Source organism: Papio anubis, chromosome 8, assembly GCF_008728515.1.
Source record: "Papio anubis isolate 15944 chromosome 8, Panubis1.0, whole genome shotgun sequence".
Lineage (NCBI taxonomy): Eukaryota > Metazoa > Chordata > Mammalia > Primates > Cercopithecidae > Papio > Papio anubis.
The window spans coordinates 69,125,124-69,144,035 of record NC_044983.1 but is presented as its reverse complement, the minus strand read 5'-3'; the positions used below and the strand labels follow the sequence as shown (position 1 = coordinate 69,144,035).

At 41.8% G+C, this 18,912-nt stretch overlaps 1 protein-coding gene and 1 long non-coding RNA gene across 3 annotated transcripts in view; both read left to right on the top strand.

Annotated features, from left to right (window-relative positions):
* STAU2 (staufen double-stranded RNA binding protein 2) overlaps positions 1-18,912 on the top strand; it is a 333,041-nt gene that overhangs the window by 282,406 nt on the left and 31,723 nt on the right. The gene's annotated exons all lie outside the window — the stretch shown is intronic.
* On the top strand, positions 9,016-17,965 carry LOC116276366. The gene is made up of 2 exons (XR_004185851.1): positions 9,016-10,582; positions 12,381-17,965. It is a non-coding gene; the product is annotated as an uncharacterized LOC116276366 (long non-coding RNA).

Here is an 18,912-nt window from a genome sequence, read left to right as displayed (position 1 = left end):
ATAAATGCTGTAATTCACCAGTATGTGAAGAGTGACAGTTTTATATAAGCACTTCTTCCTCCATGCTGGCATGCACCGTGGCTATTGTGTGGAGTATTACATTTTTTTCTGAAATAACTTAAAACTGGGAAAAGATTCTGTGGTATATGGTTTCATTTCTTAAATTTGCTGCTGAGTCACTTCCCCTTCATAACTGAGCTAGTTTTCACCAATACCTTTAATTACATCAGTTCTTTTTTAATAAAGCTCATTGTCATTGACTTGCTCTCACTTAATGAATTCTTCTTGGTGAAACAGGAGCTTACTGGCACAACATATAAAACGACCCCTTAATACAGCCAAAGGTGGGTTGCGTTTCTCTGTCTCCTTTATCTATTAGCAGTGTATGTTTTTTGCTTTTTTAATGCTGAACCAAATCCACTGCAACTTTTATGTCTCTATTATATGAGTCAGCCTTACTTTATGAAATAGAATTCTTTAAAGTTTGTACTATATGCAAAAAAAAAAATTCTTTGGCATGTTGAACATGATTTTAAATGGCACTTAAGCCTTGAAGAAAATTCTTTTGTAAAGCTGGTAATTATTTTATATTTTAAGTAATTATTCCCTCATTTATCAATTTTTTTATTGATGGTTTTCTAATAGCGCACACTTACAGTTAAACACCCAGGAGAAAAAAATAATATATTTTACTGAAAAATAAGCAAAGCAAAGGCATTTTTTGTAACTTTCGCCTGGTTTATGTGGGGCCAACTTTTCATTTACCCTTAATATACCTCCCCCAGTTCTGTTCTCTCTACACCCACTCCCCTCCCTCAGTAACCATGTATAATTCAGTTATATCTCCATGCTCATCATTAGGCCATTAGCGGCACTATTTTGATTGGGTGTTACCCAACTGTATAGCTTTTCATGAAGCCTTATTTTAAACGTAATGTCATCTCTTCTTAGCACATCAGTTTTTCTTCTCATGTTTTGACAGATTTGTCCCTCTCCACCCAATTCTAGTACACTATCGCCCTGTCCTATCACACCATACACTGATGAAAGGCAAATCCATTCTGCATTCCCTTCCTGCACCTCCACTCCTGGGTTTTGTTAACAGGGTTAGCATTTAGTTCAAACAATGTAGGTATGTAATATCTGACAAATTTCAAGTGATCTGAAAGTCCCTCTTCCACTGGTTCTATTGTACAATGAACTATTTAAATGCAAGTATTATAAGAGAGTGTTAACCTGCCTACATCTTAATGTGAATTTCTCTCTTCTTCTTCTTTTTTTTTTTTTTTCTTTTTTTGATAAGAGTCTCGCCCTTGTTGCTAAGGCGGGAGTGCAGTGGCGCAATCTCAGCTCACTACAACCTCCACCTCCTGGGCTCAAACGATTCTCCTGCCTCAGCCTCCCAAGTAGCTAGGACTACAGGCACCTGCCATCATGCCCAGCTAATTTTGTATTTTTAGTAGAGACGGGGTTTCACCATCTTGGCCAGGCTGGTCTCAAACTCCTGAGCTCAGGTGATTTACCCACCTTAGCCTCCCAAAATGTTGGGATTACAGGTGTGAGCCACCATGGCCAGCCTTTTTTTTTTTTAAATTACAGAAGCAGGAATCAAGAATTAGAATCTGAGGTCAAGCACAGTAGTTCACGCCTGTAATCCTGGCACTTTGGGAGGCCTAGGTAGGCAGATCGCTTGAGTCCAGGAGTTTAAGACCAGCCTGGGCAACATAGTAAAATGCCGTCTTTACTAAAAAACATAAAAATTTAAAAAAATAAATATTAGTGTGTGCCTGTAGTCCTGGCTACCTGGGAGGCCGAGGCTGGAGGATTGCTTGAGCCTGGGAGGTCAAGGCTGCAGTGAGCCCTGATTGTGCCATGGCACTCCAGCCTGGGCAACAGAGTGAGACTCTGTCTCAAAAAAAAAAAAAAAAAAAAGAGAGAGAGAAAGAGAATTAGAATCTGAGAAAATTAAATATAAGACAGTTGAGTTATTGTGGGAAAGAAAGAGAAAAAAAACCTTGGAAAATCAAGTTCACTATAAAGTAGCATTAATTAGGGAGTACTGATTTAGAGGAACTAAAAACCATTAGGATTTGGGGAGGGGAGTGGAGGTTAAAGAGAAGACATAAAAAGCAAATGCTAATATCAGATGATGGAAAAGGGAGACCCTAAAAAGTAACTCAATGTCTACTCAGTTTTGCAGGAAACATGCCTATGTGTTATTTTTCCTAGAAACTAGTAGTGGCACTGCTTCAGTAATTTCTTACTGGGCTCTTCACAGCACTATCTCTATTTTTTTTTTTTTTTTAATTTTTTTAGAGGCAGGATCTCACTCTGCTGCCCAGGCTGGAGTGCAGTGGTGCAGTCATAGCTCATTGCAGCACAAGCTTCTGGACTCAGGCAGTCCTCCCACTTCAGTCTCCAGTGTAGCTGGAACTACAGGCACATACCACCATACCCAGCTAATTTCAAAACAAAAAATCTTTTTTGTAGAGACAGGATCTCGCTGTGTTGCCCAGGCTGGTCTTGAACTCTTGGCCTCAAGCAATCCTCCCATCTAGGCCTCCCAAACTGTTGGGATTACAGGCGAGAGCCGCTGCACCCAGCCTCTACTACTTTTAATTTACTATTTAATTAGATTCACCTTCCCCAGCCTACTGCTTTGCTTTATTAGTCTCATAATCCGTTTCTTCTGTGCAGATACACGTATGCTGTTGCTACCCTGTATTGGGTATTGTAGCCTATGTTGACTAATCCAAAGCTTTTACTAATTCTCTTCTGCCTTAAATTCTTCCCTTTATAGAGGCCAAACCAAGGGAAAAGCAAAACTGGGGATCTTTTTCCCAGACTCCCTTGCAGTCAGGGATAGCCACACGACTGAAGCCTTCCCAAGGAGACATGAAGACACATCTGCCTAGAAGCCTCTGAGAAAGCTGGCCAACAACCTAATCCAACCCTGAATGTAGTCATTTGAAAAACAAATCTGAATTCACTAGTGTAAAGAAGAGTTGATCCTCACCACATCCCTGCAAAAGCATCACCTTTACCCACTGTTTAAAAAGAAACTAAGGTTCAGAGAAGCTGAGTCACTTGCCCAAGTCACAGAGCCTGTACATTTTGAGAGACCTAAATCCAGGGCTTCTCACTTCAGATGGATCAATCAGGCCCCTCCCACTGCTTGTGCTGCCTTTTGTTTACCCTTATATAAAACAAAAATATATCTGCACATTTAAAAGCCACATCAATTAGAAACTCACTCATAAATCTGCTTAGCGGTTTCCCATATTTCCTGGGTCACAGTGTTGTTTGTGAAACAGCCTCGCTCTAATTCGAGGTTTAATCTGATTCTCCCCAGGTGCCCTCTGTCTGGATTTTTTTTGTGTGCATTCTTATCCAGTAGCAGCCACTTGTTAATCTGCTTTTCAGCCTTGTTTTCCTCACCCACATTCTTTTTCTTTCTTGAATTGACTGTGGATAGAATCCACGCAGCAGCATTAACCCCCAGCCTGTCTTCTTTAGAGACAACAAGAAGTGGTTGTGATTCAGTGACCTCTCTTTTACTGAATAGACCTCCTACCACATCTGTCCCCTGTCTCCTTACCCAGTCCTTCTGCTCAGTCTCTGTCCAGACACACTTTCCAAAAGGACACAGGAGAAACAGGTACACCTTTTTCTAATAGCAGATCTGTTTAACCTGGAGGATAGAGCAGACATGGCTTCTTGTCTGGCTCTACCATCATTTAAATTTGGAGGCAAGTTATTGGTGCTCTCTGCCCCTTTGTTTTCCTACCTGTAAAAGGGGACAAGCGATATCTTTCCCACCCCACCTTAGAGGGACAGTGTGAGAAGAACTAATCAATTATTAACTCAACTAATATTTAGTGGCTATCTACCATGGAACAGGCAGTGCTCTTGAAGTTGGAGAATCAAAGATTAGAAAGTGAGACTTCTGCCCTGAGTCCACTGGCAGAGATAGACTTGTAAATGGAAGATGTCAATTTATGGGAAGTGCTGAAAGAGGTGTGTGCATATTCTATAGGAGCTCAACAGTTCAGAAAACCTTCCTGAAGAGTTTATGTCTAAGGCCTTGAAAGACAAACGAGAAAAGGAGAGGAAGGCCATTTCAGGCATGGGAGACTGCACCGACAGGCCATGGTGGGCGCAATGGACGGTGGGCCTCGTGGTGTAGACCAGAGCCAGGCCAAGACTGGGAGGCTCCTGAGAGCTGGGGTGGTGCCACAACCATCTGTGTATCCCTGGCATCTAGCAAAGTGCCCGGCACCCAGAGAGGTGCTCAATAATGGTTTATTAAATGGCGAGTCAGTGGAGGGCTTACAGGAAGTCACATAAATATCCACAGCATAAAGTAGAAATTGGTGAGGGCTGTAAGGGAGATGTAGATAAAACGTTCTGGGGTTCCAGTGGAGGCTCACATGAGGTGGGAGAGTGAGAGAGTGGGAAAGTCCGGGGCAACTCCACGGGAAGAAGCCTTTGAAACAGGCCTTTGAGGAAGGATGGTGAGATTTATCAGAGTGGCTTCTCCGTTCCCCCTTTTCTGTGTCACATTCTTCCATTCGCCAACCTCTTGACACTGGTTTAAGTTTACCTCCACCCCCTTTTTCTTCCTGGCTTCCTTCCTGGATTATTTCTTTCATCCTGCCTAGAAACCTTCATCCTCTCTAATAAGCCAGAGGGGAGAAAGGCGTTGCTCAAGCCCTTTCACCTCTCCTCCAGAGGAATTTTATTACAAAGGCCAGGGATTATTTTTTTAAAGACACAGAACTCCAGTTTCTAGCCACACTAAAAATGAATAGAACCTGAAAATAATAAAGATGAGTGGGTAACTCCATGAGTCTAAAACCCAGAAAACCAGTTCTAAGATTGAACCATGGTATTTTGACTTAAAGGAATGTAATGTATGGGCTGCCATTTACATTTGTGAGGTCTACAAGTGTGCTATCCTAAACTGCAAGAATGCATTGCTCATGTTCGATGAATTAGTCAAGAGTTTAAGATGAGAGCATCTGGGCATGACCCTACACCAGCATATACTGCCTTTGAAAACAGGGCTGAGCCAACATGGCGAAACCCCGTCTCTACTAAAAATACAAAAATTAGCTGGACGTGATGGTGTGCACCTGTAATCCCAGCTACTTGGGAGGCTGAGACAGGAGAAATGCTTGAACCCAGGAGGCAGAGGTTGCAGTGAGCTGAGATCGCACCACTGCACTCCAGCCTGGGCAACAGAGTGAGATTCATCTCAAAATAAGTAAATAAATAAATGAAAACAGGGGTGAGAAATAGGCTGCAATAGAATGAAAGACAACAAGGGAAGGGGACACCAAGTCCTGTATGGTCTAATCAAGCAATGCACATGCACACGCCAGTGAGCACACACAGTTACAAGAATTCCAGCCAAGCAAGCCAGTGATGGAGACATAGAATGATTGGTGTTCAGCATCAGTCACAACAAACTCAAAACGGTCACACCTGGGGAAAGTTAGGAGCAGAAGGAGGTTAAAAACACTCTCCTGTAAAAGCATAGAGGGAAGTTAATCATCCCAAACAAAAAATTATATGCAGCCACCTAAGCCTAGTTAGAAAGAGATAATCAGTTTGAAGACATAATTAAGAAATACAGTAATACATGAGGCATTCTAATACCTCTACTAACAAAGAAAATGAGTGTAACATATTTTGTAGTCAAAAACATTCCTATTAAATATAGAAATTAAGGATGATGGGATATTCTAGGATATTGTAAAGGAACTGTGGTAAAAAAAATGCTGTTAAATACTTACTATGATATTATTGCATGTGCTAGAAAACACAAAATAGGCATCCAAAAGAAATAGAAATGACTCTTGAGCACGAAGATGATACCCCAGCGCTATTTGGCCACACTGCCTCCGGCGCTGGGAAATTGAGGGGCCCAGCTCAGCTGTCAGTGTGGGCCGGGGTGGGCTCATTTCTTTCACCTGACTTCTCTCCTTTGCATTTTTCTGCTTTTTGATGAGTAAGACTGTCTAAAAACTCAAAACGAAAATAAGTATTTTCTCAGCAAGAGTACAGAACATCATGTTGCTGTTTATTCTTATATGTTTTTTGGTTTCATACATAAATTATGCTGAGTAAATGGTGGCATCCTCTATTGGGCAATGACCTCATTTTAGCTGTATCTTCTTAATATGATATCACAAAACAAATCCATGCCTCTAAAATTGCTTACAAGGAGTAGATCTTTAATCATTCTGAAAGAGATCATTTTTATTTGCAGGTTGGTGATATAACTTCATCTAACCTCCCAACTTCCTTTCTGTTAAGCATGTTATTACAAGCTATATTCAATTTGGATTCCTTTTTTAATCTTTCCTTTGATTATTCTGTTTCCCTTTTTTTACACTTTGTTTTTGAAAGTTTCCTTGCATTTCCTGAAACCCTTGGAGTGTTTCAAGAGAAACATGGAGCTATTAAGGCTGCCGTGTGTGTGTGTGTGTGTGTGTGCACGCGTGCACATACGCGTCTCTGTGTGTGTGTATTTAAATCCAACGCTGCCTGCGAACAAATGCTGCATTGTATATTATATGGAGCTGCCTCCTTTGCTTCTTGAACAGAGCACCTGGTGTTACTGGTTTCAAAGAATATTTCAAGATTGGCAGTTGGAGTCTCTTCATAGAAGTGTAACAGCGCTTCTCAGAAAGCTTGAAAAATGATATTCAAAGTGAAGGAGAATAGAGAATAGGTGTCACCCTCTAAAAGAACAGTAAGCAGCCGCAAGGACCATTCAGAGACGATTCTGAGGGAAAATGGAGACTTCTGAGAACCAATTTTCTAGCTTGACATGAGCTTAGAAGATTGGGGAGCCTCTCAAAACTGGGTTCTGCTTGATCTATCTGCCAACCTGTTTCTTAGGAGCTGTGCGTAAAAAGACAAATCCAAAACAAACCAAACAAAAAACAGGGCCCTTTACTTCAGGCAATATCCTGGAAAAATTCATTCAAAAGCTAGAAATTGCTAGATTATCAGGCGCATTGTAAACTGTTGTCTCAAAATCCAAATTCTTTACTAAAAGGAAAAAAATAGGTGTACTAAATATGTTTCCTAATAAATCTGGCCTTCGGTGAGAAGAATTATGACGTATTAACACCACTTTGAAGTCTTTTGTAGCCTCCAACCCCGCTTCCTTCTCAGTACACACAAGGTGAGCAAATCTATGTGGAAGGTGAAAATGAAAGATCCCTCAAAGTCAGTTCCAGGAGACATAAGGTACTGTCCTTATCTTGTCCTGCATCCCACAGCTCATGAATATTCCTCGTGGTTGCTTACTGAGCAGAAATCATTTTACAAAAATGAAATTTATTCATTCCAGATATAGGATAAACCAGGTCTAGAGGAAATTACCTGTTTGAAAGCCTCCTTCCCACATGAAGTAGATATACCTTGATTTTTTTTCTGAACATTCTTCTCATAAAAGTAAGGGTCCAAATGTTGTGCACATCAGTCAGTAAACCTGTAGCAAAGAGCATCAGACTAAGGCCTTGAGCACTTAGAAAGACTTAGCAACCTGAACTGTAACATTAGTAACATCAGCTTCCATAATCATTACGGTGATGTATTTTTCTGTAGTCTTTCTTATGAAGCAATATCCTTTATGAACAAGTACTCAGAAATTCATATAGAAACCATATTTACTCTTCAGAACTGGCACACAGGAAATGAAGTAGATATGGGGAATACAATTTTTCTGGACAACATTGTTATAAAAGCTGTTTTTAATTTGTATTTCACCAGTTCGAGGCAGGTCAAAAGAAAGTAAAAATAGACCAGCGAAAGTCCAGCACATGCCCATTGCCATGCACAAGGTCTATGGCCATTTTCATTCCCAAAGACCAGCATATTGCGTTGAAGGTACAAAGTCAGATAAAACTGGAAAGTGTTCATCTTGTCACTCTCTAGTAAGCGTCATAACTACTAAATAATTTGTCCATGATCACACAGCCAGGGGTCAAACCCAAGTCTACCAGATTCTGCTTCTCCACTGTGCCTCAGGAAGTGCCAGTGGGGAGGTGGGCAGGCAGGCATCCTGGAAGGAAGAAAAAGGGGCTTTCCCATTGCCTCTTCACATGACTGCCTTCAAAGTCATTATTCTGCAAAAACATGTTCAGAGAAGGTTTCTTCACCATCATTGGCTACACCCTCTGGAATCCCATAGTCTTTGTTGTGTATACCCTAAAGGCACTCAAAGAAGTTGTCTTTTTTTTAATACTAGGTATCATAAAGACACTAAATTTGACTAAAGACACATATTTTGGCATATCACAATATAGTCAAGGCTTGAAGTGCATAGATGCAGCAGGAATAAGGAAAATCTTTTACATATTTTTTAGGTTTATAATGTCTTATTGACCAGGTGCGGTGGTTCGCGCCTGTAATCCCAGCACCTTGGGAGGCCTGGCAGGAGGGTCGCTTGAGCCCAGGAGTTCAAGACCATGCTGGGCAACATGGGGAGACCCTTTCTCTATTAAAAAAAAAAAAAAATACAAAAATTAGCCGGGCATGGTAGTGCATGTCTGTGGTCCCAGCCACCTGGAGGGCTGAGGTGGGAGAACTGCTTGAGTCCAGGAGGCGGAGGTTTTGGTGGGCCGTGACCATGCCACTAAAATCCACTGAGTCCAGGAGGCGGAGGTTGCGGTGGGCCGTGATCATGCCACTAAAATCCAGCCTGGGTGACAGAGCGAGACCCTGTCAAAAAAATAAAATAGGCCAGGTGTGGTGGCTCACACAGCACTTTGGGAGGCTGAGGCAGGTGGATCTTCTGAGGTCAGGAGTTTGAGACCAGCCTGGCCAACATGCCACCATGGGAAAACCCTGTCTCTACTTAAAAAAAAAATTCAAAAGTTAGCTGGGTGTGGTGGCAGGCACCTGTAATTCCAGCTACTCAGGAAGCTGAGGCAGGAGAATTGCTTGAACCCAGGAGGCGGAGGTTGCAGTGATCCGAGATCACCCCACTGCAGTCCATCCCAGGCGACAAGAGCAAAACTCTGCCTCAAGACTAAATTAATTAATTAATTAATTAAGTGAAAAATTTTTTTACTAATAGATATGAACAAAAGGTCATTATATATGGAGGGTGATAAGAGAAAAGATGGAGAGACGGGGTGATGTGGCAGGCGTGGCTTAGGTAATCGAAGCAGACGAAGCAGGAAGATTGGATTGACAAAGGGGAAGAGCCTGGGCAGAGCTGGGAACCAGAGAGCTGGGGCCCTGGGTGTGGCCACATGGCTGGGCAGAGTCCCAAGTGCAGAGTTCTTGGGGACTGTCCAGTTCCATCCCTGCAGGCTCTGAGTTTGAGTTCCCCTACATTCCACAGATTGGTGAAAGCCCGCGGTTGCGTTCCTGCCCGGCTTCTGCTTCTCCCCACCTCATTCTCTCCCTCCTACACAGTCTCCATCCTCCTCCTACTTGCTGCTGTGCTTGTGCTTATGCTCTCTGTTGGCCTCTTTGCTGCCACCAGCGTGACATGATGCAAGTGGTATCCTCTCCTTAGCATGTGCATTTAATACATAGAAGAAATGGTGTGGAACTTCCAAAGTCACCTCATATTTGCCATGTTACTTATGACTCTACAAGGTTTGTGATGGTCTTTCAAACCGCAGAGGATGGCTTCCACTACTTATCCAATAAAGCATAGCTCAGCTATCATTTCCTGTATTACTCCTCTGAGCCCCATCTTCCACCTACCCACTTACTAAGGCTGGAATAATTATTACTCCTTTGAAACTAGCCCTTACTAGGAAATACTGAGATGGCCTGTAGTGTTTTCCTTCCCGCTTAGCTCATGAGCTGTTTGTGATCTGTCGTGTATATCTGTGTAATAGTGAGAGCTACTATGTCCTGCACATCTCCTGTGTGCCAAGCACTCTGCTAAATACTTTGTGTGCATTGTCTCATTTGAGGATAGTCACTGAAGAAACTGAGACTTAGAGGGGTAAAGTAACTTCGCCTGTGTCTCCTAGCCAGGTTTCAGGCCAGGTTGGTCTGGCTCTACAGCCTGTATCACCACCCACTACCCAATATCATGCTAAACAACTTGGCACACAGTTACCCAGTGAATGTTGGTTGAAGTCAAATGAAAGAAGGAAAATAGTTGTGGAGAGAGGAGAGGAGCAGGTACACCTCAGAAACAGAAGCTTAGAGCTACAGTTCAGGCTCTCAGTCTTAAGCTGGTTCTTGTGTCAATGGCTAAACCATTAGAATGAATTGCTCTTAGAAGTGTATGAGAAATCTGAAGGATGTGACCAACCTACCATAAGATAATGTTAGGACAGCCTTAGAGCTCCTTGTGGCTTTGGTTTGAAGAATATAAAAATAAAGCTGTGTATAGTGTCTGGCACTAAAAAATTATGGCTGTCATTCCAGAAGCAACTGATAACGTCTCTGTTGTCACCAAAATGGAGACCTCCAAAGCAACTAGAGAATGCACAAGACAGCTTGAGCCTAGAAGACCATGGATCTAAGAGTACTCAGAGCCTTAGCGGAGAACAAGTCATCCCTGCCGCTTAGGCATTTTCCTCAAAAGCCCAATGTAATTATTATTTAGCCATTCTTTACCTCTGTTGGGTACTCCCATCAATTTCCAGGAAAGGTGAAAAGGAGTTTTTAAGCTAGGTATCATCAAATGTGTTTAAACTTGTTCAAAACTTCTCTCATCCCCTGTAGTAATTCACCATACATGTTTAACAAGAATTAAGAGCCCCCAAATATTGAATCAGTCATTTGTGCTGTCTGTCAAAGAATCTCTCTTCTCTAACCTGGAACAGATGACCTCGCCCAAACCACTTTAATCAAAACAACAACAACAATGCCCTCCCACCCCCATTTTCTTCTAGTTTTTGTTTGATTAAATATAGAGACCACAGCTACTCTGTAGCATTAAATATAGAGACCACAGCTACTCTGTAGGCTAGAAGGAATGTTTTGCCAGACACATAACTTGTCAGGTACCTCAGGCTGAGACCCTGGGAATCATAAGAAGATACAGATACATAACTTGAATTGCGTCTGAGCTTGGGTTGGCAGCCACTGGCTGCTGAGTAGAGGGAGAGGATGAAGTGAGATCTGCTGACCTATATGAATGGTCTAATAGAAGGGGAATGATCCAATTAAGCACTGCCCTAGATTCCTCCTGCAGCATTCCTCTGATCTCCATTGTGTATTCACGGCTGGGGCTGGGGACGCAGGAGGCCCCAAGAGTCAAAGGAGCCGTGCCCGATAGGAGTTGCTCCTTCCAGAGACAGTGGCTGCATTGAGCAGATGAAGATGCGGAACCAAGGACAAGTATTCCTGAAATATGTTTTGAAAATTCCTGTTGAATGCATATATTCAGCAGCATGCCAGGGCCCTTAGTAACAGCCCGTTGGGTGTTGTGACAACAGCGTGGGTGTGATGACAGCAGCATGTGTGGGATGTGACGATATGTGGAGGCGGAGCTGCGTGAGCTTGAGGTTGGGTTTTGATTTCAGTGGGAGCTCTGCGCATGGTAGGACTGCTGGTTGAGGTCTTCGCGGAGGGGATCATCTCAATGAGAGGCGACTTCACACAGGAGGCCCCGCTTCCTGACAGGGTGAAGGGTAAAAGCGCAGCTCCAGAAACCAGAGCGCTTCCCAACTATGTAAAGTTCCCCTTTTAAAAAGTTCGGACGTTCAAGATGGCTCTCAGCGTGTATTTAGGGGTTTCTGATTTCTATATGGAAAATGTATTCTCAAAGGCTATTTCTATAGACTGGAAAAGTATAGCTTTTTTGGTGCAAATCTAATAATAAAGCCTATCCAAAATAGTTCATACTATCTGTATTCACTAGGAATTTATTCTTCATGTTAGAAGAGGAGCTTGGTTTCTTGGCTTCTCTTCTGTGACTATACACTCTCAAAGTAACAGCGTCCCTTAAATGTTGTTATTCTGTTTCAAATTACGTCTCTGCGTTTACCTTAGTAATATAAAAACCTTGGCAGGTTAACACTAAAACAGCAGCCGTTAGTTGTTAAAGAAAAATGAATATAGGAAAGTTCTTTTTGAAAAAAAACCTTAAGATGAAAATGTGATTACTTTCATGAAAGTAGGCTTCCATTCAATGAAATAATTTTGTCAGGTTATTTAGTCATTGTAAGGAGTTGGAGTGATTTAAATGTTTTATAATGCACTGTTGTTTTCCACGAAACTCTAGTGTGGCCCTGTTCCCTGGCCACAGGAATGTAAGAACTTCTTGGCAGATACCCTGACTAGGATCGGATGGGGCAATGTATAATTAATGTCAAGTGTTACTGTCCTTCTCCAGTGCCACCCACTGACCAGCATCAACTTCTTCCTGTTCTTTCTGTATTCAGAGCTTGGTTTACACCACTGTGGTTCCAAATATATCTGGATAAAATGTTGGTTTCCCCTTTGGAGAATATACATGACAAGAATCAGATTCATGTAACAAGAGGTAACTTTCTCATATCTTTGAATGGGTTCAGAATAAGCCAACGTTAAAAAAAAAAAAAAAAAGAAGAAGAAGAAGAAGCCAACGTTTTTTGCAGTTAGAGATAATATTCCAGTTAGTGAATATTTTTTAAAAGAAGCTTCTACACTGTGGCTACTTTGGGGGTGTTTTTGTTGTTGTTCTCAGTTTTTTAGCTTTCTCCTTGAGCCTCGCTTGATGAGTATTGGGAGAGAATGTCTGGCAACTGTTACTGAAACCTCAGGCTTTTTCTCTTTCTTATTTCTGTAAACTTAATAGACAGGATTACGCCCAAAGAACTGATAAAGTAAAAAGGTGTTTGTACATTAAATGAAAGAAGGAATGAGAGTACGATTCCTGGATTTCTTAGAATAATACTGAACAGGGATCAAAGTGGAAACCATGAGATTCAAATCCATTATCATGAAGCTGAATCGTCTAATGAGGAAAACCATAATGGTGAAAACCAAAATTGCAAATCAATCCTAGGGCCAATTTTATTTTATGGAAGTAAAGCTGAGAATTTTAATGAATTAGTTCTTCCTGTGAGGTTCCTGGGTAGGAAATTTTAAAAGTCAAATTTAGGAATGAAATTTAAGGGTAGATCTCAATGGGAGCGATATTCAGCAGGTTGGTGTTAGTGTGCCTTAGTATGCCCATACAGGTTGTTAAAATATTGAAATACTTCCGTGTTGCCAATATCTGCTATTGGTAAGTAGCTATGGCCTTAAGTCCTCAGTGCCCTCCGCCAACCCCATGCCTAGGTCCCTCTCTTGAGACCCCGTTCACCTCCACAAGACCCAGCTACTCAAGGGGTCACACCCAGTGCAACAAGGGAGTATCTCAGGCTCTGCCCCAGCCCAGGGTGGCAATTAGTTCTGCTCGGTTGGTGCCCATGCACTCCCTGCCTGGTAGGTACTTTGCATATCATGCCTATCCTAATGAAAATTATGTGAATAAAAACAGCTAAAATGGGGATACTTCAATGGAGAGGAAAGTCAGACAAATACAAATATTACACCAAAGAAAAAACTAAGAATGGTATTTAAAACCCAGATTTAAATAAATTCTGAGCAAAGCCTTAGCATCACAGGGACGTGGGAGATGTTCTTTTCCTCCCCCATCTTTTTATTTTGGCAGCATATCTTTTTTGTACCAAATCTCTTAGGCTGGAAAGTATAAAATGAAATTCCCTTATGACATCACCACCAATGGAAATATGAGAGGGTGCCTAAGCCTAAGTGGTCCATTTGAGATGAAGATTCAAGTACGCATGTAAGAGCGTGGAGGCCACACAGCCCCTGGCAGCAGACATGTTGGCCCTTATCCGAATGGGGTCCTTGGGAGGGCTGCAGCCTCCAAGGGCCTGGGGTTGGATGCCAACCTACAGCCTATTGGATTGTTGATTGTCATTTAGATAGTAACATCTGAAGGGAGGTGGTTTTTGGTTGTTGAAATTTCTTTCTGTGTATTTCTAAGCTGAGGTAGATCTCTTTAGTATTCTTGCCATTTTCCATTGGAAAACAGATATCTGACTGCACAGTCATCGTTTCTATCCCTTTCAGTGCCCTTGATGAGCTAGAAAAGGCCAGCGGATTATGAAAAAAATCTTAATTCATGGATATAATATGTCCTGAGGAAAACTCAACTTCAAACAATTACCAGTGCAAGTTAAAGATGTCAGGGCTAAAAGAAAGTTTGAGTAGCAATATATTTATTGTATCAGAGAATCAAAGATTTGGGAACATTAAGAGACCTTGGTTTCATTTGGTAAATGTTGTTACTCGGTACACTGTGTGTGTTCACTACTCAATAAAATGTTCTGTACAACTCCTGGAATTTGAATCTAGCAGCCCCTGTACTGTTTCCATTTTTAAATAGATGCCCAAATGTGTTTGCATATACATTTTTCCATACTTGAAAAATATGTCGTTATAGAGAAAATATCAGTGGCTCTAAACATAGAGAATGTTATCAGCCCCAGTAACCCACATAGGAACGGTAGGAAGAGAATAATTATCTGGTAAGACAGAATGCAAGAGAAACTCCCCAAGACCTCCGAATATGGGCCTTATGCCCATTCCTGCCTCCACAGCGGGACTGTTCTGCTCCCTCCCTTCCTGCCATGAGGAGCACCTGCTCCCTCTGCCTCCCACTTAGCAAACTCTTCCTCTTTCATGTCCACATTTCCAATTTATTTACTTCTTCCTTGAAGCAAGGACTATATTGTACACTTAGGAGGTGTTCAAAAGATACCTGACTGAATGAATGATTGATAACTCTGGGCAGATTTCAGTTATTCTTTCTCCATGTAATGCAAGATGAGAGGTTCCATTTCTTACACTGGATTAATTTAGGCTCACCTATTTTAAAGCGGCCCTATTTAAAGTCTTCTATATCATGAACTGGGACCTGTTTTAAATAGACCACACTGTATATTTTAGATTGCCCTTTTGTGCCTAATCTCATGTGGCACATTTATTTATGCCCTGTTTGGCTTTTGGTTTTTAACTGAACAATGCTCCACAACAAGATAGAAACACATGCTATTCACAAATCTGAAGATTTTAAGGGTATTTGTCTCGCTGCTGAGCCTGAGTCTGCCCACTGGAGAGCATGTCCCATCGTCATTCATTTGTGCCAGTACATGGATCCTTTCTGACATGGGCCTAGACATTTAACCCATCTTCTTAAACTCTAAAAATAGCCAGTGAACTTTGATTTGGATGACACACTCAGACACTAAGCCTCAGCTTCTCATCCATCCGTCCGTCCATCCGTCCATCCATCTGCCCATCCATCCATCCATCTAATATGTATTGAACATCTACTATGTTTTAGGTTCTGTGTTGGGGCTAGAGAGATATGTACATCACGCCCCTTGGTCATGGCCAGGTGGTATACAGAGACACGTTGTAGTTTCACATATCGGTCTGATTAAAAAAAAAACAACAACAACAACAACAATAAAAAAAACTATAACAGATATATGGGCAAAGCATTCTAGAAGTGCAAAGGACAGACACAAAATTTGGGGAGCACTTTAGGGGAGGAAATGACGGTGGTTTTTCAGCTGAAGATAAGAGGGTAGGGCCTTTAAAGGACAGGGAATAACCTTAGCAGAGGCACAGAGCACCCCTGGGCCTGTCTCTGGGGGTTGTGAACATACCTTACACTCCTGGTTTGGGCTGCTCTGGCCTGCCCTGAGCTGAGGCTGCCCCAGAGCCCAATGGGGACAGGTCCCACTTTCTCTCTAGGTCAAGGGAGGTCTGCTGTCAGTGTCTGCTGCAGCAACAGTGAGCCTTCTAAACACGATGGCCTTTGACTCCCAACCTGTACTCCTGGCTCCCAAACCCTCCGCCCTGGCCACACAGCCCCTGAAAGAGTAGTAGTTTGACCAGAGACCAAGTTGCTAAGTTCCCCAAATCAACCTCACGACCTCTCCTTCCTGAGCCTTTGCAAGTGTAAACTTCCCTACCATTAGATAGCTGTGAGTCTCAGAGCCAGCGCAAGCAGAGCAGGCAGTAGGCTTTGTGACCTGCACCTTTGTATGAGGAGACGGGATCCAGATGGCCCTTCTGCCTGCACCAAGGCATGTTTTTGGTAAGCTTGCACATGGTAGAATTCTAGAGTCATGCCGCAAACACTGAGTAGGATGAACTGGCTAAATGTTTCCGTCTCCAGTTGAAGCTGAATCCTATCTCTAAGCATGAGCTGGGCTTGGACTCCAAGGTCCTGCCTAAACCACCTCTCTCCTAGTGGTGGGAGGACCACTCGACGGCTCCGCAGCCATCACTTCCCAGATCTGCATAGGCTGCAGCTCTCACTGGGCAACCATTGTCCTGTGGAGGGGCACAGTCCCACTGTGGCTTTACTATAAAGTCATTTAAAGCCATGATCTGTGTGTGTTAATATACGTCTACAGACCATACATATTAATCGCCGCTTGAAAGAATGCCCTCATTAGTCTTTCCCTTGCCTAATACTCTTATTCTTCTCTCTTTAAAAATAAGAAAATGTAAAATGCCATTCAAATGGAAGATGTCATCATGGTCTGTTATTGCTATTTCTGTGTTGAAGAACAGAGTGGATGGATAAATGATTGGCATGTCCTGTTGGGACAGAGTGACCTAGGACCCCATGCCATCGATTCCTAATCTTCCCTGCCCTTGTCTGTTGCCACCTCTGATTCAGGGACTGAGAAAACATCCCTCCATACAGATACACAGATCACAAAAAGAAGTCTCTCAAATTCAGTTTTATGGTAATATTATCAAGAAGCAAAAGTAACTATGTGAGTTGAAGGTAGGCCCACTTAACATTGTAAAAATTAGGTTATAGCTGCAAATGAAATCAGCAATCAGATAATCCAAGAAGAAATATAATTCTTCAGGGTTCCACAAATTTTAAATTTGTCCAGTTGGTGTCATATCACAGTTACTGTTTAATATTTTGGCATGTGTAGCAAAACACAGTTTTATGTATGTGTGGCATTTTAAAAACTAACAACCTAAAGTGCAGAATTCGTGACTGCTAGATTGGGGAACGGAATTCCTTTTTTACAGCTTGCTCTATTGAGAAATAATTTTATTAACCTCTATATTCATTAAAGATAACTAATTTTTAAATAGTCTAATAGTCTGAGGGTTTTCTTTGTGAAAAATGTATTTAGAATTAGGTGATCTTGAGTAAAAGGAACACACATTTAGTAAAAGTGCACATTTGTTTCCCGGCTACAGAGACATGCATCTGAGTGACAGCTTGAAGCTCAGCCCTCTGGAGTGGAGTGGCTGCTGGAGCAAGTCGTCACTTCAGAGAACTGGCATCCTCCCAGAGAGAGGGCAACGCTGACCCACACCCAGGAATTTGCTTTCTTAAAACAGATACATGCCTGATCAGTAGCTTTGTATCTTTTTCTTAAAAAAGATGTTATTTGTGTTACCAGAGATTAATTTCTTGTTGGTATAAAAATGCAAACAAAAATCTACCTATCCTAAGAAAGTAATTGCCTCTTAAAAATTTTTTTTTCTCCTTCTCAGTTCTAAAAAGAGATATCTATTTTCAAACTGGTTTAGCTACTCAGGCTTCAAAGCACCTAAGCACTTGTGCCAATTTTCACCAGTTTGGTTTGGGTAGGTAACAAGGTGCCCCTTGATTTTTCCCAGACAGCTCCTAGAATCTAAAGTTGCTAAGTTCCCCAAATCAATGTTTGCCGAGTATATTTGCACATTCGGTGTCCGTATAGAGTGTAAATGATGGGAATACTGAGCAAAGAAATGGGAAGATATGCTTATGTAGTCGTTGTTTGTAACATCAAATGATAGCTTTTACATTCTTACTCAAATTCACGTGTTTGGGATTAATAATTGCCAGTTCATGAATATACAGCATAATATTTTATATGCTACTACAAGTGAATTTTGCTTCTATGGAAATGCGTTTTCCCTTTAACAATAATTGCCAACCTCTTTTTAAAAAATCACAGGTGTTTCTTTTGCTTGTTTCTTTGTTTCTTTTTACTTTTCTGCTTTGTAATCACATTTTAGAGGTGAAATCTAGAGATTATATTTTTTGTTAAGAAACCTGCAGCTGCGAGTCTTATCTTTGAGAATTATTCCTGCTCTCTTTCCATGTCTCCTTGAAGACACCGAGTCAGAGTCATTTACTAGCCACAAATACAAAATGCATTAGGTTTTAACAGCAGATCTAAATTAAAAACTCAGTAACGTGGAACAAATGGACCCCTAGTTCATTTCCAAACTAAAACCCTAGTTACATTTTATTGTTTCTAAACCTTTCTTACTGCAAACCATCAATCCACTGACTTCCTTCTGGCTCGTTGGAGCTTTGAACTGTACCTTTACGGTGCTATAAATTAGCATGTCACTGAGATACACTGTCATTTGCATTAATTTCTTTAGAGTCGAGGTTGTCTGTCTTTGAAGACATCTTTACAATACTTAAAATTCGCTCAGAAAAGCAATGCCCAACTAAAAGATGTAAAACATTAGTTTAAAAAAATATGTTTTGGCTTTTATCTCAGGTTGGAAACTAAAAATGGTCAAAGTTACGTGTGCAATTCTGTGATCCAGAACTCACGTTCTACTACTTCAGTGTTACTGCTTAAGGCACAGACGTTTAGTGACAGGAAGGAGAGGGCGAAGAGCACAGCCCTGCTCTCACCCACCTTAAGACAAGGAGCCATTTTAAAGATATTGTTACAGGGGGAAATGGCCAGGGTCATAAAATTGTCAATGAAATGCACTATCATCCGGCTTTCCGTGGGATGCATGGCAGGAAAAGCAAAAGGTCTCAGCCAAGGGGGATGGGGCCCCTCCAGCACTGGGTGGGCTGGGCCCAGGCGAGGTTTGCGAGAGTGGCCCTGACCAGGTGCTGCAAATGGCCCCTGTGAGCCT